The following is a 26,269-nucleotide window of genomic DNA, read 5'->3' on the forward strand; positions in this document are numbered from 1 at the left end:
TTATAGGTACAGTAACTCTTGTTCCTGACCAGAAACAGGGATGATCAAGAGTTACATTTAACTTCATGAACAAAAACAAAGCGGAGAACTTCTACTTGTTTTATTTTTGCTTTTATTTTAATTGCAGAACTGACGGGGTGGTATTTTATTGAGTTGTTTGTACAAGTGTATGTCAGGTTTTAATATTTTGATGTAAATATAATAAAATATTTGTTCAGAATACTGTCGTTGTTGTGACTATTCATTTGGGAGGGTGTGTATCAAGTGGCCTGGTTATGGTTTTGTTAAGGCTGACATGTGGACCATATCTGGTCCAGTTTATAGGACCACAATAGGGCCAGCTATGGTCATACAGGTGGGTGAGCTATGGATCTGTCATGGCCCTTTTATGGCCAGTATTTTGGCTGCCAGGTTTAGTTAACCTATGGATTATGCTCAGGTGTGGCTAAGTTTTGGGCTTTCTGCTGTTGATATGGTTTACTTATGGTCATATTTTGACCTGGCCCAATTCAGGACCAGTTATGGGTATTTAACTTGGCTGAGACTTGGGCCAGTTATGGCCCATGTGTAGCCCTTGTCTGGAATCCAGACCTGGTCCACACTAGGACCGTAATTCATTGCGGTATGTGGGCCAAGCAAAAGCTGGTTGCGTGGGCCAGCGCTGGGCCAGAGAAAAATTGCTATGTGGGATGAAGCTGTTGCTTGTAAGCTGCATTGATGATTGCTTTGTCTTATTAACTGTGTTTGGATTGTTTTGAGCGCAAAGCTGAACTTTTGGTATACACACAAGTTTACTGTAGGCTCCTAGATGTGTTAGCAAATGTGCTATGTGTGTATACGCCAGTTGTAAACTCTGAAACTGTTTATTTCATTTAAGACCGTCATGCATAATCAATAATCTAATCAACCTAAAGTCCTGTTTGTCCCAGTGTCTGTCTAGTACAATAAAAGACCATACACCCGACTCGCGGTGTCAATTAACCAACCATCACCCACACAGTCACACATACACTATATTGCCAAAATGGTATGAGATTTTTGATCATTGCATTAAACATTTAGTCAAAATTTGCTCTCATAATTCCATCCACTCTTCTGGGAACCTGTTCCAATAGATTTTAGAGTGAGCTTATAAATATTTGTGTTCATCAGCCACAAGAATGTTACAAAAGGCAGGTACTGATGTAGGTGAGGAGACCTGGGGTGCAGTCAGCATTCAGATTCATCCAATAGGTGTTCAGTAGTGTTCAGATCAGAGCTCTCTAGCAGGCCACTTAAGATCTTCCTCTCTAAAGCATGTCTTCAAGGAGCTCACTTTGTGCACAGGGGCATTGCCATAGTGGGACAGGTTTCCAAGTTCAAGTGAATGCAGAATTTTGTGCCTTGAGCTTTGTGGTAACAGCAATTACCATATTCAATTCTGAATTTCCATATATCTAAAGGTATTTACTTTTAAACTATTGAAGTTTCGCAGGGTGTGTAAGAAAGGATCCCCATTCAGCTGTAATTCCATGCAATTCCATGCAGACATACAGTTTACCAAGCATAGTTACCAATGACGTCACAGTGCACCGTTCTCCATCAAGAGCATAAAAGGCTAGACCTCTGAGCAGCAGTCATCTTTCAGCAGTGGGCATTCGACATCACACAACTTACCGAACAGCAGCTAGCAATTGACAGCAAGAACACACACAATTAATTCTAAACCCAGTAAAGCTTGAGTTTTCTGAATCCTGTACCGCGTTTTTACTTAAACGATGGGGCGAGGACAATCTAAGTGTAAGTAAAAGTATAAGTGTTATTTACGATGGTGTTGATCCAGTTAAACCAGACAGCTGAATAAATAATCGAGCACTTCAGTGTATAGAGTGTTAACAATGGCTAATACATTCTGAACTAAATTTGCCTGATAGATACAGTTTCTCCACAACTTTGACCATGAGAATTAATTTATTGCAGGATCAGTCCAGTGTAAACAACTAAATTATTTAAAAGTAGTAGTTGTAGTAATAGTAGTGTAATGAAGATGAAGAAGGGCAAAGAGCAGATTTGATGAAAGTGATCATTTGGATTTCAGTGCCACTAAATGTGTGTTAAAAAAAAAAAAAAGAAAAAAAAAAAAGATATTTATATTTGTTTCATTGTTTTATTAAATCTAGTTGCTCGTGACTCCAGCAGTCTCCTGTCTGAAGAGCAGCTGCTGTGTTCGATCTGTCTGGATGTGTTCACTGATCCAGTCACCATTCCATGTGGACACAACTTCTGCAAAAGCTGCCTTACAGGGTGCTGGGAGAAGAGTCAAGACGGTTACTGTCCATTATGTCCAATACAACACAGAGAGGTTGCAGATCACTTCAAGAAGAAAAGTGTTCCAGACAAACCTGAGGTTCTTTGTGATGTCTGTACTGGAGAAAAGGTGAAGGCCATGAAATCCTGTCTGGATTGTGGACTGACTTTCTGTAAGTCTCATTTAAAACCTCATAATCATGTTCCAAAACTTACTAAACACAAACTAATAAACCCTGTGAAGAACCTGAAGGACTACATATGCCAGAAACATGAGAGACCTCTGGAGCTGTTGTGTAGGGATGATCAGACATGTGTGTGTCAGTTGTGCATTGGAGGAGACCACAAGAATCCACAAAAGAGACCACAATAAAGTTTTATCTACAACATATCTGCATATTGTGATGTTCTTTGTATGTATATATCTGTATATAAATATTTCTATATCTGTATATTAATCTGTAGTTAAAATGTGTCCCTCTTTTAGAGAAACACAGAGAAAAGAAAGCAGACAGTGTTGAAGTCTTCACGGCTCTGATTCGATCCATTGAGAGAAGTCAGGCTGAGCTGCTGAAGCTGATGGAGGAGAAGCAGAAAGCAGCAAAGATGCAGACTGAAAAACTCATTAAAGAGCTGGAGCAGGAAGTCACTGTGCTACAGAGGAGAGACACTGAGCTGGAGAAGCTGTCACACACTGAGGATCATCTCCACCTCCTACAGGTCAGTGTTCCTCTCTCTGCCTACTGACAATGCAGAATATCACAGAACAGAACTCACCATGCTGAGGGATTTCTCCTCTCTCCTGATCTACTGTAGGTTAACTCGTCCATGTTCAGCCTTCCACACACCAAGAACTGGACTAAGATCAGTATTAACACTGATCTGAGTGGAGACACTGCGAGGACATCTCTGTCTCAGCTTCAGCACAGTCTGAATGAGAAACTCACTAAAACAATCAATGACAAGTTAAAGGAGGCAGGTAAGAAGATTTCAAAATCTACATTACCCAGTAGCCAAATCCATAACAGATTCAAATAAATATTATAGCTTATAAATGTGTTAATGTAATTAATACATTTAAATAATAATTTGTAAGAATAACATTATTTTTTAGTGCATTTGATTTTGCTTATAGACTGAACTGATATTTAGCTGTCACTAGCTTCTTCAGTGAAATTGAGCTAGCTAGTTAGCAGGTTAGCTTGCTAACAATTTTTGCCAACATATTTGGCTGCTGATTTTATTTTTATGAAGAAAGACTGAGTTTAACAGATCAAACAGACAAATCATATATACAGTATAAAACAAAAATGGAATAAACATTCAGGACTACTCTAATATGTCATAATGAGTTTGATCAACTGAATGGTGATTTCACATCACACTCTGTGTGTTTCTCGCAGTGGATGTGACTCTGGATCCTGATACAGCTCATCCCAACCTCATTCTTTCTGCTGATGGAAAACAAGTGTCACTTAGAAACAAACTACAAAATCTTCCTAATACACCAGAGAGGTTTAATCAGTGTCCCTTGGTTCTGGGGAAGCAGAGTTTCTCCTCTGAGATTTTATTATGAGGTGCAGGTCAGAGGGAAAACTGAATGGGATTTAGGAGTTGTGAGAGAAAATATTAAAAGGAAGGGGAAGATTATAGTCAAACCTCAGGATGGATTCTGGACTGTGATACTGATGAATGAGAATCAGTATTGGGCTTGTGCTGATCCCCCTGTCCCCCTCACACTGAGAGAGAAGGTGGAGAAGGTGGGAGTGTTTGTGGATTATGAGGAGGGTCTGGTCTCCTTTTATGATGTGAACTCCAGATCTCATATCTACTCTTTTACTGGTCAGACTTTCACTGAGAAACTATCCATACTTCTGCCCTTGATTAAATGATGGAGGTAAAAATTCAGCACCCCTGATCATCTCTCCTCCACTTTAGACTAAAGGATTTTTATCTCATAAAATTGGATGTTAAAAAAGGGATTAAAACCTTTTTTCTTTTTAATGAAATTATGAAATTCACAGAACAATTTGATAACCAGAAATGTTAAAAATCTGATATTTTAAACTATTAGAAATTTTGAATAAATAAAACTATGAACTTTACATTTACTCTTTTTACTTTAACAATATATACATAATGTTTAAATACTTAAATACATAAATGTATGTGGCAAAGAATATTTGAATTCTTTTACTTTTTTGATCATTTTCAGAAGGAAAAATTGTATACTTTAAACTCTATCCTTACAATACATACAAATATCCGATTATTGTCTTTGGATAACATTTTAGACTAAATATTAAGATTTTGATTATATAAAAATGAAATTAATGACTTACTTTTTTTCCAGCATTTATTATTGCACTCATTTGTGAAAATTATTTACACTTAGATTTGGAATATTCTCTACAGTATAATTTTTTTTTGAGTGCTGTAAACCTCCTGATACTACATTAAGTGCAGAGATTTTGTTGCGATCTTTTTTATTCTTGTCTAGTTAAACAGCACTCAAACTGAAATTGTATAAGAGAAATTGATTCTTAAATGGGTAAAATACTTTCTGAAGCCCTTTCAAATATTGTTCCTATTGTTTGTTTTCCATCTGCATGGTATTAAAATAAAGCCTTTTCATCATTATCACCTCACTCAGGTTTAACGCGCACACGGCAGTACTTCGGCTGAGAGAGTCCGAGGTGCGTTTTGGGGGAAGCGTAGCTGACCCGAGATGCGCGGGGAGGAGAAGCGCAGCCGATACGGGATTGAGGAGTCCGGTGAAACGGATAAATAGAGCCCTGTGTGAAAATCCGGACACAAAAACATAGACCGCGCGTAAAGTCCAACACATACAATAACGAACGGGAAATGGGAGTGAATGAGGAGCTTATATAGAAGCGGGGTGGAGGATTGATGAACCCCAGGTGATCGTGATTATGCCTGGAGCTCCAGAGAGAGTGGAGGCATGAGTGATGATGAGCTCCAGGTATGCGTGATTAAGCCTGGAGCTCTAGGGAGAGCGGAGGCATAGAGAGCCACCAAAGGAGGCGTGGCAGGTGGATCCCTGACAGATGCTTATCTTTGCTGCCACTGTTATATCTTTATTTCAATGTTTATAATTGTTCATAACAGCTCTCTGCTAAAAACAGTAGTCTGCTTAATTACAATAATTTTTGCCTCATTCTCTGTTTTTATGGGGTGGTTTAATCAGTAGCCTATTGTTCAGGATATGCTTATAAGCATGAGCCCCAGACTGGTCATGGGGGTGGTGTAGCTACCATTTATAGTGCCCTTCTAAATGTTAGTCAGAGATTAGGATTCAGGTTTAAATCATTTGAAGTGCTCGTTCTTAAAGTTGTACTTTCAGACATACATAGAAAACCCCTACTATCTCTCGCTCTGGCCACTGTGTACAGACCCCCAGGGCCCAATGGTGATCTTCTTCAAGAGTTTACTCGTTATCTTTCAGACCTCTTGATCAATTTTGATAAAGTGCTGATAAAATCTGAAATTGTATAAGTGTATTAAATCACACACTGGATTAATAATATTCCACGAAACAGATGTCACTGATATAGATATTTTACCTCAGTGTTATGAAATCACAGACCATTACCTCATATTGTACACACTACCGGTAGAGCAGATTAGCTGTGTTTCACCACGTTATCGACCTGGTAGGACTATTGTTCCAACCACTAAGGATAGATTCACAAATAACCTGCCTGATTTATCTCAATTTCTCACTAAACCCATAAATCCTAACAACCTTGATGAAATGGTTAACAACATAGACAATGTTGCCCCCATCTTGTTAAAAAAAGGACAAAAAACACCTGCACCATGGTATAATTATCATACGCATGCTCTCGAAAGAACATTCTGTAATCTGTAGAGAAAATGGAGTAAAACTAAATTGGAGGTATTTAGAATTGCGAATAAAGACAGTATGCTCAGCTACAGACAGGCGCTAAATGCTGCTAGAGCTGAACACCTGAGCAAACTCATAGAAAACAACAAAAACAATCTCAGGATCTTTTTCAGTACAGTAACTAAATTACCAACAAATCAGGTATCTGAAAAACATCTTCCATCACAGTTTAGTAGTGAGGACTTTATTAATTTCTTTACTGAAAAGATTGATAGTATTAGAAAAACAATTGTGGCGGTCCAACCTCTGACAGCATCTCCTGATCCAATCGTACCTAAAACTCCACAACTACACTGCTTTACACATACAGGACAGGAAGAACTGTATGATGTTATTACCAAAGCCCAATCAACAACATGTCTATTAGATCCCATTCCAACTATACAACTGAAAGAAGTGTTACATTCAGCTGGTGAGCCTCTTCTGAATATTATTAAATCCTCACTATCTTAAGGTCACATCCCTAAACCCCTCAAGTTAGTAGTTATTAAGCTCCACATTACAATACCTAATTTGGATCCAAACACACTATCAAATTACAGACCCATTGCAGAATCTCCCATTTAGGTCTAACATTTTATAAAAGATCCATAATTAAATAAATATAAAATAAATCTTTATTTTGAATTTCATCTTTTGTTATTACTTCCAGTTCCTGAGTTAATTTTGCACACCAGTCTTGTTTTACTCATTTGCGACATTCTTAATTTTTTTTTCTTTGTTAATTAGAATCAGAATCAGGTTTATTAGCCAAGTGTGTTGACACACACAAGGAATTTGGTTCCAGTTGTTTGTTAAGGAATTTTCTATATTACCTGAACGTTTTGGAGTGTGCTAATGGATATTTGTGTTCATCAGCCACAAGGGTGTTAGGAAAGGCAGGTACTGATGTAGGTGAGAGACCTGGGGTGCAGTCACTGTTCCAATCTATCCCATAGTTGATTAATAGGAATCAGATCAGAGCTCTATAGCAGGCCCTCAAGATCTTCCTCTCCAGAGCATGTAAACCAGATCTTCAAGGAGCTCACTTTGTGAATATGGGCATTGCCATAGTGGGACAGGTTTGGGTTTCCAAGTTCAAGTGAATACAAAATTTTATTAAAGACGTCCTGTTCAATTGAGTGCCTTGAGCTTTGTGGTAACAGTTTGGAAAAGAACCACATATAGCAGGAAAGGTCAGGTGACCCAATACTTTTGGTAATATAGTGTATATGAACTAGCCCACTAGTAGGAGGTGAACAAAGAGTTAACTCTTCAGTAAGAAAATGAAAGCAGATAGAACAAGAAAATGTCTTGTTCTGGCCAATAAAAGCAAAAAAACATAATAGTTATTAAAGTATCACTGTGACTGTAAAACTGTTTATTAAATTTTTTACATAAAACAAAAAACACATATGTATTAACCTTTGTGTAATGTTAAAATTTGTTCGATGATCTGAATCATTTAAGTGTGACAAATGTGTAAAAAATTAAATGCAGTAATGTTGACCTTTCATAGCATTTTAAGTTTAAATGAGTAAAACAATCAATCAACTTAACTGAATGGAAAAAAAACTATTTTATAGAATCAGAAACAGTAGACAGTCAGGCCCAGTTGAGGTCACCCACTAAAAGAACTTCTCTAAGATTTAGTCTTGATAGTTGTTGAGTTATTGAAATTAAAGTTTTAGAAGAGACCGAAGGGGGTCTGTTACAACCAACCACGGTCACATTTTGAGATCTTGATGTTCAAGGATAAGAATTTAAACTGTTTACTGAGTGATAATGTAGCTATCAGTCTGGTATCAAATCTATTGCTTATATAAATTGCAATGCCACCACCTATCATTAGTATCTTGAATCCGCAAAGCACACAGCATTGTGGACGATCACACACACTTTTCACACTCCTACCATCAGGAAAACGGTTCCGAAGCATTCGGGCCGTCACAACAAGACTGTGCAACAGTTTCTTTCCACAAGCCATCAGGCTTCTCAATACTCAGAACTGAAACAGAACTCGCACACACTCACTCACTCACTCAATCACACACACTCACTCAAATGTGTGTTACCGAACTGTACAACCTGGACTAAACACAATCACTCATCTCGATCCACTCCACCATTTATCTATTTATTATTATTAATACTCGCACCTTGTACTACAGTATAAAGTTTACATGCTGTCTTTGCACCTCCTTTGCTGCTGTTTTTTTGCACTACATTGTTCTGTTCTGTTTGTATTCTCTCCTGGGTATAGTTTTTTACATTTCTCCTTCACAGTACTGTATAATCAAGTATACAGTAGGTTTACTAGTCGGCGCTATACTTGGTTTTTTGTCTTTTGTCTTGTCTTGTGTTGTCTGTCTGCACTGTCTGTTTGTACTGTTTTTTGTTTGCACTGTTTGCACCAGGTTGCACTCGATGCACTTCATGTTTGTGTTGTAGCTCTATGCTGTTCTTGTTTAATGTAGCACCAGGGTTCCGGAGGAACGTTGTTTCGTTTTTACTGTGTACCACTGTGTATAGTAAAAATGACAATAAAAGCCTCTTGACCTGACTTGATTTGACTAGACTTGACTTGACTTAAATTGAATATTTTCTGTCTAGACCACCAGAGGGCACCCCTTGTTTTACCTGTCTCTGACTATTTGCTTCAGGCCTCCACAGAACACCCTGGTGCTTTATTTTGAATTTCATATTTTGTTGCACAGCTTGCAGTTTATTATACTGGGGGCGATGCAACGTAATCTGCAACAGTCTCATGAAGCCTTGCTGCTTGTAAACTGCATTGATGCATGGGCGTAAATTTCATTTAACAGTAGAGTGGGACACTTAATATAAAATGTCTCATGAGCAATTTTTAATTAAAATTAAAAAATTAATACAGTCAAATTGTACTTACAGTATAAAGACACAGTACATTATTATTGTAGCATGGAGACTGCATCAATTACAATGGTAATTCAAACTGCTTTACATAAAGAAAGTAAAACTATCATAAAAAATAATCACAACAATAAAACTAGGAATTAAAAAAAATGTTTAACATTTTATTTACAAATTAATGAAGACACTTAAGAACAGAATAGAAATTGATTATACAAAAAATACAGTGGGGTCAGTTCGAGGTCACACAGTGCTCATTTAGTAAATGCACAGATAAACTATATGCTAATTGTGTGTTAATGTTAACATTATTTCAAGTCATCCCAAATAAAACACTGCATGTGAAAAGGCTTTGGTGTGTTAGTGTCAGTGCACTATGCTACAAGCTATTGTAAACAAGCTAACGTTCATAAGATAAATCATATTTTAAACGCTAATAGAGCAGATTCATGGAAAATTACATCGCTAATCAGCATTTTTGCCGCAACTAATTTATGAATAAGTCTGCATCAACTACATTAAAGAAAATTATTTTATTTAGTGAATAAAATAAGTGAATAAAATACTCTACTTAATGGAGTTGAAAATTAGTTGAGCTGTAGCTACACACCTGACTCGTGTGTGTAGTGAAGGTGAGATAAACTGAGAAAAAAAGCAGTGGGTCAAACCACTGTGAGGAAGGGGAGGGGGGAACTCAACTGTTTCTAAATGCATTTTTGCGTTTTTTTTCTACTTACACAATTATTTTAGGTATACATACATATATTTTTCATATAATAGAGAATACATATAATGGAGAGTGCGATTTTTGAAAATATTTTTATTTGGAAACCAACCTCGGATGGGGGCATGTCCGCTCCATCCCCTCCGGGATTTATGCCCATGCATTGATGATCGTTTTGTCTTATTAACTGTGTTTGGATTGTTTTTGAGCGCAAAGCTGAACTTTTGTTATACACACAAGTTTACTGTAGGCTCCAAGATGTGTTAGCAAATATGTGCTATGTGTGTATACGCCTGCTTGTAAACTCTTAAACTGTTTGTTTCATTTAAGACTGTCATGCATAATCAATGATCTAATCAACCTATATTCCTGTTTGTCCCAGTGTCTGTCTAGTACAATAAAAGACCATCCACCTGACTCGCAGTGTCAATTAAACAACCATCACCCACACAGACACACATACACTATATTGCAAAAGTATTGGGTCAGGTGATTATACGTATGGTATGAGATTTTTGAGCATTGCATTCCACATTTAGTCCCAATCTGCTTTTATAATTCCATCCACTCTTCTGGGAAGCTGTTCCACTAGATTTTGGAGTGAGCTTATGAATATTTGTGTTTATCAGTCACAAGGATGTTATAAAAACAGCAGGTACTGATGTAGGTGAGGAGACCTGGGGTGCAGTCAGCATTCAGATTCATCCCATAAGTGTTCAGTAGTTTTCAGATCAGAGCTCTCTAGCAGGCCACTCAAGATCTTCCTCTCTAAAGCATGTAAAGCATGTCTTCAAGGAGCTCACTTTGTGCACAGGGGCATTGCCATAGTGGGACAGGTTTCCAAGTTCAAGTGAATGCAGAATTTTGTGCCTTAAGCTTTGTGGTAACAGTGTTACGACTTCTTTTTATATGTCTAGGGTTGAAGCTGTAACATTCATACTGTGATCCATTCTGTGAATGGGCCAGGGAAAAGGACACGTAAACCAAGTATAATATAAAAGGATTTATTCAAACATGGAGGAACAGGTGAGAATAGCAAAGTATAGCAAAGCTTATTAATTAATCCCACAGGAGAGAGAGACGGAGAGTGGCGCTAAAGAAAAGAACAACAAAACCAACCCAACTACCTCAGTTATAAACCACTAACCTAACACTAAACCAAAATTCTTCCGGTGCCTCTACACGCCCTAGCTTACCTACTCTAAACTAACAAAAATACAGAAGTAGCACACACTCCTAGCTAGTGTCTCTATACATAGTATCACCTACGTGTTGCAAGATGTAAGTCACGTGACATACTACCTGCCCAACACTCCTGGGGAAAACACAAGGGTTGTTGTCAGAATATAACCACTCAAAAACAAACAAGATAACAGTCAACGAATCAACAATTGTAGTACAAACAATAAACAAACAACGCTTCAAACACAACAATGCAATACAAATGGTGCTCATGGTGCTCTCTCCAACGTTCCTGCAGTCCTCCTTTTAAACCCCAACAGTTGACCGGATTGGCCACAGGTGCAGTCAGGTCACACAAGTTGATTATCTCCCTAGCCAATAGCAGTCCAAAGAGGACGGAACCTTGAGAAATTGACAGGAAGGTGAACCAATAGAGAGACAAACACCCACACACACACCAACATCCAATGGGACGTAACACTCCCACCCTTTAAGAACCAACCAGCTTGGTGACATCTCTAAACTCTTGAAAGAGCATCCAAAAACATTCTCAGATCCCTTTTATGTTTAATTTCCAGATTATAATTCTGGACTATTAGAGACCACCGCATTAAACGCTGATTCTGATTGTACATACGGGATAGAAAAACAAGTGGGTTATGGTCAGTAAATACGATGATTGGTAAACTACTGGATCCGATATATACCTCGAAAAGTTGTATAGCAAGCAACAATGCAAGAGTTTCCTTTTCAATGGTGGAATAATTTAACTGGTGTTTATTAAACTTTCGTGAAAAGTAGCTAACAGGGTGATCTATACCATGTACATCCTCTTGCAGTAGAACAGCGCCAGCTCCAGCAGCGCTTGCATCAATTTCTAGTTTAAAACCTTGAGAGAAATCCGGAGCCAGAAGAACAGGGGTATTACATAAAATGACCCTGACCCACCTCTTTGCCAAGATAAGTAACCGTAGCTTGGCGAATTCACACTTAGCCAAGTTAAGCGTTAACTTAGCGTTTGCAAGACACTCGAACACTGTTCTCAATGAACTCATGTGTGATGTCCAATCTGCAGAGTAAATAACAAGATCATCCAGGTATGCATTAGTATTGGCAGGTGTACCAAATTGTATGTTCACAAGACGTTGAAAAGTCACGGGCGCATTTCGGAGATCGAAAGCCATGGCAGTATACTGAAGAAAACTATCAGGGGTTACAAATGCAGAAACTTCCGATGCTCTGGGAGTCAAAGGAACTTGCCAGTAGCCCTTTAACATATCAAGCTTACTCACAAAACAGGCAGATCCTATATTATCGACACAGTCCTCCATACGGGTAATGGATAACTGTCTGGCACCGTTACTGCATTTACTTTACGGAAATCCGTACAAAACCTAAACGTTGCATCTAGCTTAGGAACGAGTAAACAAGGCGAACTCCATGGACTATAACTGTGCTTGGCTAGACCAGTCTCTAGTAAATAATTCACCTCCTGACGCATTATGGATCTCTTTACTGAATTAACGCGGTACGCGTGCTGTTTAATCGGGCGAGCATCGTTTACCTTAATGTCATGCTGCAAAACATTTGTAAGTTTAGGAACATCACTAAACAGACAGTTAAAGTCAGAAATTAATTTAACAATGTCCGCTTTCTGGTCAATAGATATATGCTGAAGAAAAGAATCTAAATTCCTTAACATCTCAGAATTTGTCAACCTTGCACATTGCTGAGCAGCATTACGCAGTCCTACGGCGTCCTCGTTAGCACCGGACACATCGGGGAATGAAATCTGCTCCACCGTTACCGCAACAGGAGAGACGGGTGGTCCTTTAGTCTGTTCAAGCTCTGTCTCCTACATTCTCTCTAGCATAGTAAGCTTTTAACATGTTTATGTGGCAAACACAAGTTTGGCGTTTTCTATCAGGTGTATTGATCATGTAGTCAGTTTCGCTTATTTTCTTTTTCACTACGTAAGGTTCATGAAAACGAGCAGACAAGGAAGATCCGGGAACTGGTAAAAATACTAGTACCTGATCCCCAGGCGTAAAAGAACGCGCAACTGCTTTACGGTCATACCTGAGCTTCATGCCCTTCTGCGCAATGAGTAGAGACTCCTTAGCAAGCGAGCAAGCGGCATGCAAACGATCACGAAAATTACTCACATAACCCAGAACATTTGTTTTCGGAATGGAATCAACTGACATTTGTTCTTTAAGAACTTTGAGGGGCCCTCTTACCTGGTGACCAAAAACTAGCTCGGCTGGGCTAAACCCAAGAGATTCTTGTACAGTTTCTCTTACAGCAAACAAAACCAGAGGAACTCCCTCATCCCAGTCTCTAGCTGTCTGCAAACAATATTTTCGAAGCATTGATTTTAGTGTCTGATGAAAACGTTCTAAACAACCTTGGGATTCGGGATGGTACGAACTTGAAACACGATGAGTAATTCCCAAAGATTGCAATACTTGTCTAAAGAGCTTAGATAGAAAATTCGTACCTTGATCACTCTGTACAATTTTTGGTAGGCCGAACATAGTAAAGAACTTCACTAAGGCCTTAATAATAACAGGAGCGGTGATTTTTCTTAATGGTATCGCCTCAGCGAATCTAGTAGCTATACACATGATAGTTAACAAATACTGGTTACCCGATTTTGTTTTTGGCAACGGCCCAACACAGTCTACCACCACATGTTCGAACGGCTCACCGATGGCTGGTATGGGGACCAGTGGAGCAGATGGAATGACTTGATTCGGCTTTCCGGCCAATTGACAATCATGACAAGCACGGCAATAACTTGCCACATCCTTTTTTAAACCTCGCCAAAAGAAGTGTTTTAGAACACGATTGTACGTCTTTGTGACTCCAAGATGTCCCGCAAGTGGATGATCATGCGCTAGAAATAAAACATGCTGGCGATAAGGAGAAGGAACAACAATTTGATACACCGTATTCCAATCTAAATCCGTATCTTTTTTGGAGGACCATTTTCTCATCAACATGCCATTGTCAATAACATAGGCAACTTTCTGGTCTTTAATCACATCAGAAGAAACAGAATTAAAACTAAGAACAAGAGATTTGTCCTTTTTCTGCGCAGCAATAATTTCCTCTCGAGATAAAGACAGCTTTGACAATCCTACATCAGTCACAGCTACTTTAGAACTCTTCAAATTATGTTTGTGTTCTTCAGATACATCGGAATTTTCAGATTTCCCATCAGAGAAAAGTGGAAGAATAAATGAATCAGACAAATCAACTACATCACCTATCTTTCGAGACTGAGCGAGTAACTGCACATGCAGGAAAAACATCAGAGTTAGTCACATCCCCTGACTGACAGAAAATATCAGGTTTATCAACAACCTCTAAAACAGGCATTACTTTACCACCCGCCAAATCATTCCCAAGGATAAAGTCAACACCGGTTACTGGAAGAGAAGGACGAACAGCAACCCGTACAAACCCGGTACATAATTCGCACTGCAGATGTACTCGGTGCAACGGCACTTTTACGCAACCTATCTCAATACCCTTTACGATGACACTCGAACCACAGGAGTTATCCTCAGAAAATTTTAATTTCTCTGCCACAATAAATGACTGCATCGCACCCATGTCTCTAAGCATTTTTATTTCTTTCTGATCCTCACTATTTCCGTCAAAGAAATTAGCCCTTTAAAAATAAAAGGAGTGTAACTGTCATCAATCCTTTCTTCACAAGGCACCGCAACGGCTGAGTTAAGAGTCTTTACAAATCCAACACTTTTAGGTTGGGATTGCGTTTTACGTTTTAACGCCAAACAATCAGCTATTACGTGACCAGATTTATGGCAATAGAAACACTCACGATTTTCCCGAGATCGCGGTGGACTGGCTCTAGAATGAAAAGTTTTTGATTGGATAGAAACAGACTGAGTTTTCTCAGCGCGCACAGAAGTGAAAACAGTTTTATGCGTTAAAACGAACTCGTCCGCTAACACAGCTGCATGTGACGAAGTTACTTTCTGTTCGTTCAGGTAAACTACAACACATTCCAGCAGACAACTTTTAAACTCTTCTAATAAGACAAGTTCTCGCATCGAATCAAAATCTTTCACTTTGCTAGCAGTGCACCACTTATCGAACAGTATTCCTTTTTCTCGAGCAAACTCTACAAAGGTTTGTGTAGAATTCTTCTTATGGCCCCTAAATTTCTGCCTATATGCTTCTGGAACTAGCTCACATGCACGAAGGATAGCAGATTTTACGGTCTCATAGTTTAAACTCTCCTCTAGCGATAAGCTAGAGCAAACTTCCAGAGCTTTACCAAACAATTTATATTTTAACAGAAGCGACCAAACATCTTTAGGCCAGCGAAGGGAAGTAGCAATTCGCTCAAAAGCATTGAAATAACAATCTACTTCAGATTCTCTGAATTGGGGTACTAATGCAGTATGCTTACTTACGTCAAACGTAGGCGAGAATGAATCAACCGGAGGAGAAGCATTAGACTCTTGCAGGGTCGGCTGCGCAGCGGACCCAGCAGCAGTCACTTTCATCGCCTCCAGATCCAGCTGTCGCAGCCTTACCTGCGTGTCAGCCTCTATTTCAAGCCTGCGCACCTCCAGACGCATGGCTATCTCAGCCTGACGTGTTTGGGCTCTCTCTTGGGCATCGGATTGTAACCGAGCCAGGCGGACTTATAGTCGCGCATCCCCTCTAGAGTCAACAGAGCTGGGAGAGAATGGATCATAGGGCGGCAAGCCGGCCTTAGCTTCAGGCTGCCCCTCCACTGCAGCATCAGCTATGCCACTCTGTGGATCCTCATCTCCAACAGTGAGAGGCCCAACAACAACGTCACTACGGCCTTCAACCTGGCCGGTATCCTCACCTTCAGCCGTGTCTGACATGGGGAGAATTTTTAACTCCACCAAGTGCTTTAGTATTTCACTCTTTATGTCTCTTTTAAGACCTTGTCTATTTACAACGATCTGATAGTGGTCAGCTATCAGGAATAAATCTGGCTTCCGACAGAGATCAATCTGCTCTAACGAAGGAGTAACAATGAAATTAGACAAGCTAAACATGGTCACAACGCACAGCCAGCAAACAGACACTACTCCGTAATTCCACGCAAATCACCTCGTTATACCAACTCAAACACGGTCAAATTCCACCAGAACTCACAAAATGGCCACAGTATTCTGAACCATTTGGGAAGATGATCCCGGACGAGCCCCCATTAAATGTTACGACTTCTTTTTATATGTCTAGGGTTGAAGCTGTAACATTCATACTGTGATCCATTCTGTGAATGGGCCAGGGAAAAGGACACGTAAACAAAGTATAATATAAAAGGATTTATTCAAACAAGGAGGAACAGGCGAGAATAGCAAAGCTTATTAATTAATCCCACAGGAGAGAGAGACGGAGAGTGGCGCTAAAGAAAAGAACACAACAAAACCAACCCAACTACCTCAGTTATAAACCACTAACCTAACACTAAACCAAAATTCTTCCGCACCTCTACACACCCTAGCTTACCTACTCTAAACTAACAAAAATACAGAAGTAGCACACACTCCTAGCTAGTGTGTCCATACATAGTATCACCTACGTGTTGCAAGATGTAAGTCACGTGACATACTACCTGCCCAACACTCCTGGGGAAAACACAAGGGTTGTTGTCAGAATATAACCACTCAAAAACAAACAAGATAACAGTCAACGAATCAACAATTGTAGTACAAACAATAAACAAGCACTGCTTCAAACACAACAATGCCAAACAAATGGTGCTCATGGTGCTCTCTGCAACGTTCCTGCAGTCCTCCTTTTAAACCCCAACAGTTGACCGGATTGGCCACAGGTGCAGTCAGGTCACACACGTTGATTATCTCCCTAGCCAATAGCAGTCCAAAGAGGGCGGAACCTTGAGAAATTGACAGGAAGGTGAACCAATAGAGAGACAAACACCCACACACACGAACATCCAATGGGACGTAACAACAGCAATTACCATATTCAATTCTGAATTTCCATATATTTAAAAGTATTTACCTTTATAGAAACTGAGTTTGAATAGGGTTTCCCCATTCAGCTGTAATTCCACGCTTTCCCACTAGAGGCAGACATACAGTTTACCAAGCAGAAGTTACCTATGACTTCACAGTGCACCGTTCTCCATCAAGTGCATAAAAGGCTAGAACTCTGAGCAGCAGTTATCTTTCAGCAGTGGGCATTCGATATCACGTAACCTACCGAACAGCGGCTAGCAATTGACAGCAAGAACACACACAATCAATTCTAAACCCAGTAAAGCTTAAGTTTTCTGAATCCTGTACCACGTTTTACTTAAACAATGGGGCGAGGACAATCTAAGTGTAAGTAAAAGTATAAGTGTTATTTACGATGGTGTTGATCCAGTTAAATCAAATTGCTGAATAAATAATCGAGCACTTATGTGTAAAGAGTGTTAACAATGGCTAATACATTCTGAACTAAATTTGCCTGATAAACACAGTTTCTCCACAACTTTGACCATGAAAATTAATTTATTGCAGGATCAGTCCAGTGTTAACAACTAAAGTATTTAATAGTAGTAGTTGTAGTAATAGTAGTGTGATGACGATAAAGAAGGACTAAGAGCAGATTTCATGAAAGTGATCATTTGGATTTCAGTGCCACTAAATGTGTGTTAAAAAAAAAAAAAAAAAAAAAAAAAAAGATATTTATATTTGTTTCATTGTTTTATTAAATCTAGTTGCTCGTGACTCCAGAAGTCTCCTGTCTGAAGAGCAGCTGCTGTGTTCGATCTGTCTGGATGTGTTCACTGATCCAGTCACCACTCCATGTGGACACAACTTCTGCAAAAGCTGCCTTACAGGGTGCTGGGAGAAGAGTCAAGACCGTTACTGTCCATTATGTCCAATACAACACAGAGGTTGCAGATCACTTCAAGAAGAAAAGTGTTCCAGACAAACCTGAGGTTCTTTGTGATGTCTGTACTGAAGAGAAGGTGAAGGCTGTGAAATCCTGTCTGGATTGTGGACTGACTTTCTGTAAGTCTCATTTAAAACCTCATAATCATGTTCTAAAACTTACTAAACACAAACTAATAAACCCTGTGAAGAACCTGAAGGACTACATATGCCAGAAACATGAGAGAGCTCTGGAGCTGTTGTGTAGGGATGATCAGACATGTGTGTGTCAGTTCTGCACTGAAGGAGACCACAAGAATCCACAAAGAGACCACAATAAAGTTTTATCTACAACATATCTGCATATTGTGATGTTCTTTGTATGTATATATCTGTATATAAATATTTCTATATCTGTATATTAATCTGTAGTTAAAATGTGTTCCTCTTTAGAGAAACACAGAGAAAGAGAAAGCAGACAGTGTTGAAGTCTTCACTGCTCTGATTAGCTCCATTGAGAGAAGTCAGGCTGAGCTGATGGAGCTGATGGAGGAGAAGCAGAAAGCAGCAGTGATGCAGACTGAAGAACTCATTAAAGAGCTGGAGCAGGAAGTCACTGTGCTACAGAGGAGAGACACTGAGCTGGAGAAGCTCTCACACACTGAGGATCATCTCCACCTCCTACAGGTCAGTGTTCCTCTCTGCCTACTGACAATGCAGAACATCACAGAACAGAACTCACCATGCTGAGGATTTCTCCTCTCCTGATCTACTGTAGGTTAACTCGTCCATGTTCAGCCTTCCACACACCAAGAACTGGACTGAGATCAGTAACACTGATCTGAGTGGAGACACTGCGAGGACATCTCGGTCTCAGCTTCAGCACAGTCTGAATGAGAAACTCACTAAAACAATCAATGACAAGTTAAAGGAGGCAGGTAAGAAGATTTCAAAATCTACATTACCCAGTAGCCAAATCCATAACAGATTCAAATAAATATTATAGCTTATAAATGTGTTAATGTAATTAATACATTTAAATAATAATTTGTAAGAATAACATTATTTTTTAGTGCATTTGATTTTGCTTATAGACTGAACTGATGTTTAGCTGTCACTAGCTTCTTCAGTGAAATTGAGCTAGCTAGTTAGCAGGTTAGCTTGCTAACAATTTTTTGCCAACATATTTGGCTGCTGCTGATTTTATTTTTTTTATGAAGAAAGACTGAGTTTAACAGAACAAACAGACAAATCATATATACAGTATAAAACATAAAAATGGAATAAACATTCAGGACTACTCTAATATGTCATAATGAGTTTGATCAACTGAATGGTGATTTCACATCACACTCTGTGTGTTTCTCGCAGTGGATGTGATTCTGGATCCTGATACAGCTCATCCCAACCTCATTCTTTCTGCTGATGGAAAACAAGTGTCACTTGGAAACAAACTACAAAATCTCCCTAATACACCAGAGAGGTTTAATCTGTGTCCCTCGGTTCTGGGGAAGCAGAGTTTCTCCTCGGAGATTTTATTATGAGGTGCAGGTCAGAGGGAAAACTGAATGGGATTTAGGAGTTGTGAGAGAAAATATTAAAAGGAAGGGGAAGATTATAGTCAAACCTCAGGATGGATTCTGGACTGTGATACTGATGAATGAGAATCAGTATTGGGCTTGTGCTGATCCCCCTGTCCCCCTCACACTGAGAGAGAAGGTGGAGAAGGTGGGAGTGTTTGTGGATTATGAGGAGGGTCTGGTCTCCTTTTATGATGTGAACTCCAGATCTCATATCTACTCTTTTACTGGTCAGACTTTCACTGAGAAACTATCCATACTTCTGCCCTTGATTAAATGATGGAGGTAAAAATTCAGCACCCCTGATCATCTCTCCTCCACTTTAGACTAAAGGATTTTTATCTCATAAAATTGGATGTTAAAAAAGGGATTAAAACCTTTTTTCTTTTTAATGAAATTATGAAACTCACAGAACAATGTGATACAATCAGAAATGTTAAAAATGTGATACTATTTTAAACTATTAGAAATTTTGAATAAATAAAAACTATGAACTTTACATTTACTCTTTTTACTTTAACGATATATACATAATGTTTAAATACTTAAATACATAAATGTATGTGGCAAAGAATATTTGAATTCTTTTACTTTTTTGATCATTTTCGGAAGGAAAAATTGTATACTTTAAACTCTATCCTTACAATACATACAAATATCCGATTATTGTCTTTGGATAACATTTTAGACTAAATATTAAGATTTTGATTATATAAAAATGAAATTAATGACTTACTTTTTTTCCAGCATTTATTATTGCACTCATTTGTGAAAATTATTTACACTTAGATTTGGAATATTCTCTACAGTATAATTTTTTTTTGAGTGCTGTAAACCTCCTGATACTACATTAAGTGCAGAGATTTTGTTGCGATCTTTTTTATTCTTGTCTAGTTAAACAGCACTCAAACTGAAATTGTATAAGAGAAATTGATTCTTAAATGGGTAAAATACTTTCTGAAGCCCTTTCAAATATTGTTCCTATTGTTTGTTTTCCATCTGCATGGTATTAAAATAAAGCCTTTTCATCATTATCACCTCACTCAGGTTTAACGCACACGGCAGTACTTGCTGAGAGAGTCCGAGGTGCGTTTTGGGGGAAGCGTAGCTGACCCGAGATGCGCGGGGAGGAGAAGCGCAGCCGATACGGGATTGAGGAGTCCGGATGAAACGGATAAATAGAGCCCTGTCTGAAAATCCGGACACAAAAACATAGACCGCGTAAAGTCCAACACATACAATAACGAACGGAAATGGGAGTGAATGAGGAGCGTATATAGAAGCAGGGTGGAGGATTGATGAACCCCAGGTGATCGTGATTATGCCTGGAGCTCCAGAGAGAGTGAAGGCATGAGTGATGATGAGCTCCAGGTATGCGTGATTAAGCCTGGAGCTCTAGGGAGAGCGGAGGCATAGAGAGCCACCAAAGGAGGCGTGGCAGGTGGATCCCTGACAGATGCTTATCTTTGCTGCCACTGTTATATCTTTATTTCAATGTTTATAATTGTTCATAACAGCTCTCTGCTAAAAACAGTAGTCTGCTTAATTACAATAATTTTGCCTCATTCTCTGTTTTTATGGGGTGGTTTAATCAGTAGCCTATTGTTCAGGATATGCTTATAAGCATGAGCCCCAGACTGGTCATGGGGGTGGTGTAGCTACCATTTATAGTGCCCTTCTAAATGTTAGTCAGGGATTAGGATTCAGGTTTAAATCATTTGAAGTGCTCGTTCTTAAAGTTGTACTTTCAGACATACATAGAAAACCCCTACTATCTCTCGCTCTGGCCACTGTGTACAGACCCCAGGGCCCAATGGTGATCTTCTTCAAGAGTTTACTCGTTATCTTTCAGACCTCTTGATCAATTTTGATAAAGTGCTGATAAAATCTGAAATTGTATAAGTGTATTAAATCACACACTGGATTAATAATATTCCACGAAACAGATGTCACTGATATAGATATTTTACCTCAGTGTTATGAAATCACAGACCATTACCTCATATTGTACACACTACCGGTAGAGCAGATTAGCTGTGTTTCACCACGTTATCGACCTGGTAGGACTATTGTTCCGACCACTAAGGATAGATTCACAAATAACCTGCCTGATTTATCTCAATTTCTCACTAAACCCATAAATCCTAACAACCTTGATGAAATGGTTAACAACATAGACAATGTTGCCCCCATCTTGTTTAAAAAAAGGACAAAAAACACCTGCACCATGGTATAATTATCATACGCATGCTCTCGAAAGAACATTCTGTAATCTGTAGAGAAAATGGAGTAAAACTAAATTGGAGGTATTTAGAATTGCGAATAAAGACAGTATGCTCAGCAACAGACAGGCGCTAAATGCTGCTAGAGCTGAACACCTGAGCAAACTCATAGAAAACAACAAAAACAATCTCAGGATCTTTTTCAGTCTTCTTCTTCTTCTTTCGGCTGCTCCCATTAGGGGTCGCCACAGCGGATCATCCGTTTCCATACCACCCTGTCCTCTACATCTGCCTCTTTCACACCAACTACCTGCATGTCTTCCCTCACCACATCCATGAACCTCCTCCTTGGCCTTCCTCTTTTCCTCCTACCTGGTGGCTCCATCTTCAGCATTCTTCTACCAATATAATTCATGTCCCTCCTCTGCACATGTCCAAACCATCTCAATCTCGCCTCCCTCACCTTGTCACCAAAACATCCTACATGCTGTCCCTCTAATAAACTCATTTCTAATCTTGTCCATCCTCGTCACTCCCAACGAAAACCTTAACATCTTCAGCTCTGCTACCTCCAGCTCTGCCTCCTGACTTTTACTCAATGCCACTGTCTCTAATCCATACAACATCGCAGGTCTCACCACAGTCCTATAAACTTTCCCTTTCATTCTTGCAGATACCCTACTATCACAAATCACTCCTGTCACTCTTCTCCACCCACTCCACCCTGCCTGCACTCTTTTCTTTACTTCTCTAACACACTCTCCATTACTTTGCACTGTTGACCCCAGGTACCTGAACTCCTCCACCTTCTTCACCTCTTTTCCTGCAACCGCATCACTCCACTGCCCTCCCTCTCATTCACACACATGTACTCTGTCTTACTCCTACTGACTTTCATTCCCCTTCTCTCCAGCGCATATCTCCACCTCTCCAGGCTCTTCTCAACCTGCTCTCTACTCTCACCACAAATCACAATATCATCTGCAAACATCATAGTCCAGGAGACTCCTGTCTGACCTCGTCCGTCAACCTGTCCATCACCACTGCAAACAGGAAAGGGCTCAGGGCCGATCCTTGATGCAGTCCAACCTTCACCCTGAACCAGTCTGTCGTACCTACTGCACACTTCACTGCCGTCACACTGTCCTCATACATGTCCTTCACCACCCTCACATACTTCTCTGACACACCTGACTTCCTCATACAATACCACAACTCCTCTCTTGGCACTCTGTCGTCGCTTTCTCTAAATCCACAAATACACAATGCAATTCCTTCTGTCCTTCTCTATACTTCTCCATCAACATCCTCAAAGCAAATAAGGCATCTGTGGTGCTCTTCCTCGGCATGAAACCATACTGTTGCTCACAGATGGTCACCTCTTCTCTCAGCCTGGCTTCCACTACTCTTTCCCATAACTTCATGGTGTGACTGATCAACTTAATTCCCCTGTAGTTACTGCAGGTCTGCACATCTCCCTTATGCTTAAAGATCGGTACCAGCACACTCCTTCTCCATTCCTCAGGCATCCTCTCCCCTTCCAGAATCCTGTTAAACAATCTGGTTAAAAACTCCACTGCCATCTCTCCTAAACATCTCACGCTTCTACGGTATGTCATCTGGTCCAACCGACTTTCCATTCTTCATCCTCTTAATCGCTGCTCTCACTTCCTCCTTACTAATCCTATCTACATCCTGCTTCACCAACTCCACATCATCCAACCTTCTCTCTCTGTGATTTTCCTCATTCATCAGCTGCTCAAAATACTCCCTCCACCTTCTCAACACACTCTCCTCACTAGTCAACACATTTCCCTCTCCATCCTTTATTGCTCTAACTTGCAGTACATCCTTCCCAGCTCGGTCCCTCTGCCTGGCCAATCGGTATAAATCCTTTTCTCCTTCCTTAGTGTCCAACCTCTTATACAGCTCCTCATATGCCTTTTCCTTGGCTTTCGCCACATCCCTTTTTACCTGCTGCCGCATCTCCTTGTACTCCTGCCTACTTTTCTCATCACTCTGTCGATCCCACTTCTGTTTTGCCAACCTCTTTCCCCTAATGCTCTCCTGCACTTCCTCATTCCACCACCACGTCTCCTTGTCTTGCTTTCTATTTCCAGATGTCACACCAAGTACTTTTCTAGCTGCCTCCCTCATCACTCCTGCAGTAGTTGCCCAATCATCCGGCACCTCTTCACCACCACCAAGCCCCTGTCTGACCTCTTCCCTGAACCTCACACTACACTCTTCCTCCTTCAGTTTCCACCATCTTATTCTTCTTTCAATCCTTACTTTCCTCCTCTTCTTCTTCGCCTCCAAAACCATCCTACAGACCACCATCCGATGCTGTCTAGCTACACTGTCCCCGCCAACACCTTACAGTCTCCAATCTCCTTCAGGTTGCATCTCCTGCATAGCACATAGTCCACCTGTGTGCACCTTCCTCCACTCTTATCGTCACCCTATGATCCTCCTTCTTCTTAAAATACGTGTTCACCACTGCCATTTCCATCCTTTTAGCAAAATCTACCACCATCTGCCCTTCCACATTCCTCTCCTTAAAACCATACCTACCCATCACCTCCTCATCACCTCTGTTCCCTTCACCTACATGCCCATTAAAGTCTGCCCCAATCACCAATCGTTCTTTCCTAGGTACACCATCTACCACTTCATCTAATTCACTCCAGAATCTTTCCTTTTCCTCCATCTCACAGCCAACTTGTGGAGCATAGGCACTGATGACATTTATCATCATCCTTCAACTTCCACCTTCACGATCATCACCCTATCAGAAACTCTCTTCACCTCTACTACACTCTTACTGTACTCTTCCTTCAGAATCACCCCTACACCATTTCTCTTCCCATCCACACCATGATAAAACAGTTTAAACCCACCTCCAATGTTCCTGGCCTTACTCCCTTTCCACTTGGTCTCCTGAACACACAGCATATCTACCTTTCTCCTCTCCATCATATCAGCTACCTCTCTCCCTTTACCCGTCATAGTACCAACATTTAAAGTACCAACCCGAACCTTTACTCTCCTACACTGCTCCTTTTCCTGCCGTCTCTGTAGACGTCTTCCTCCTCTCCTTCTCCTCCTTGACCAACAGTAGCCCAATTTCCACGGTACCCTGTCGGCTAACGATACCTGTGGCGGTCGTTGTTAACCCGGGCCTCGACCGATCCGGTATGAAATTCTCCTTTGTGATCCGCATATTTGATTTGGCACATGTTTTACGCTGGATGCCCTTCCTAACGCAACCCTCCCCATTTACCCGGGCTTGGGACCGGCACTAAGAGTGCACTGGCTTGTGCCCCCCTAATGGCTGGGTTTCAGGATCTTTTTCAGTACAGTAACTAAATTACCAACAAATCAGGTATCTGAAAAACATCTTCCATCACAGTTTAGTAGTGAGGACTTTATTAATTTCTTTACTGAAAAGATTGATAGTATTAGAAAAACAATTGTGGCGGTCCAACCTCTGACAGCATCTCCTGATCCAATCGTACCTAAAACTCCACAACTACACTGCTTTACACATACAGGACAGGAAGAACTGTATGATGTTATTACCAAAGCCCAATCAACAACATGTCTATTAGATCCCATTCCAACTATACAACTGAAAGAAGTGTTACATTCAGCTGGTGAGCCTCTTCTGAATATTATTAAATCCTCACTATCTTAAGGTCACATCCCTAAACCCCTCAAGTTAGTAGTTATTAAGCTCCACATTACAATACCTAATTTGGATCCAAACACACTATCAAATTACAGACCCATTGCAGAATCTCCCATTTAGGTCTAACATTTTATAAAAGATCCATAATTAAATAAATATAAAATAAATCTTTATTTTGAATTTCATCTTTTGTTATTACTTCCAGTTCCTGAGTTAATTTTGCACACCAGTCTTGTTTTACTCATTTGCGACATTCTTAATTTTTTTTTCTTCGTTAATTAGAATCAGAATCAGGTTTATTAGCCAAGTGTGTTGACACACACAAGGAATTTGGTTCCAGTTGTTTGTTAAGGAATTTTCTATATTACCTGAACGTTTTGGAGTGTGCTAATGGATATTTGTGTTCATCAGCCACAAGGGTGTTAGGAAAGGCAGGTACTGATGTAGGTGAGAGACCTGGGGTGCAGTCACTGTTCCAATCTATCCCATAGTTGATTAATAGGAATCAGATCAGAGCTCTATAGCAGGCCCCTCAAGATCTTCCTCTCCAGAGCATGTAAACCAGATCTTCAAGGAGCTCACTTTGTAAATATGGGCATTGCCATAGTGGGACAGGTTTGGGTTTCCAAGTTCAAGTGAATACAAAATTTTATTAAAGACGTCCTGTTCAATTGAGTGCCTTGAGCTTTGTGGTAACAGTTTGGAAAAGAACCACATATAGCAGGAAAGGTCAGGTGACCCAATACTTTTGGTAATATAGTGTATATGAACTAGCCCACTAGTAGGAGGTGAACAAAGAGTTAACTCTTCAGTAAGAAAATGAAAGCAGATAGAACAAGAAAATGTCTTGTTCTGGCCAATAAAAGCAAAAAAACATAAT

At 39.9% G+C, this 26,269-nt stretch overlaps 2 protein-coding genes and 2 pseudogenes across 2 annotated transcripts in view; all 4 read left to right on the top strand.

Moving 5' to 3' along the window:
• LOC124387284 (homeobox and leucine zipper protein Homez-like) overlaps positions 1-26,269 on the top strand; it is a 107,551-nt gene that overhangs the window by 49,254 nt on the left and 32,028 nt on the right. The gene's annotated exons all lie outside the window — the stretch shown is intronic.
• Positions 1-26,269, top strand: part of LOC124387275 (E3 ubiquitin-protein ligase TRIM21-like) — a 68,306-nt gene that overhangs the window by 23,860 nt on the left and 18,177 nt on the right. The window lies entirely within an intron of this gene.
• Positions 1,758-19,802, top strand: LOC124387948 (annotated as a pseudogene).
• LOC124386968 lies at positions 1,806-4,224 on the top strand (annotated as a pseudogene).

Source organism: Silurus meridionalis, chromosome 6, assembly GCF_014805685.1.
Source record: "Silurus meridionalis isolate SWU-2019-XX chromosome 6, ASM1480568v1, whole genome shotgun sequence".
In the NCBI taxonomy this organism is placed as follows: Eukaryota; Metazoa; Chordata; class Actinopteri; order Siluriformes; family Siluridae; genus Silurus; species Silurus meridionalis.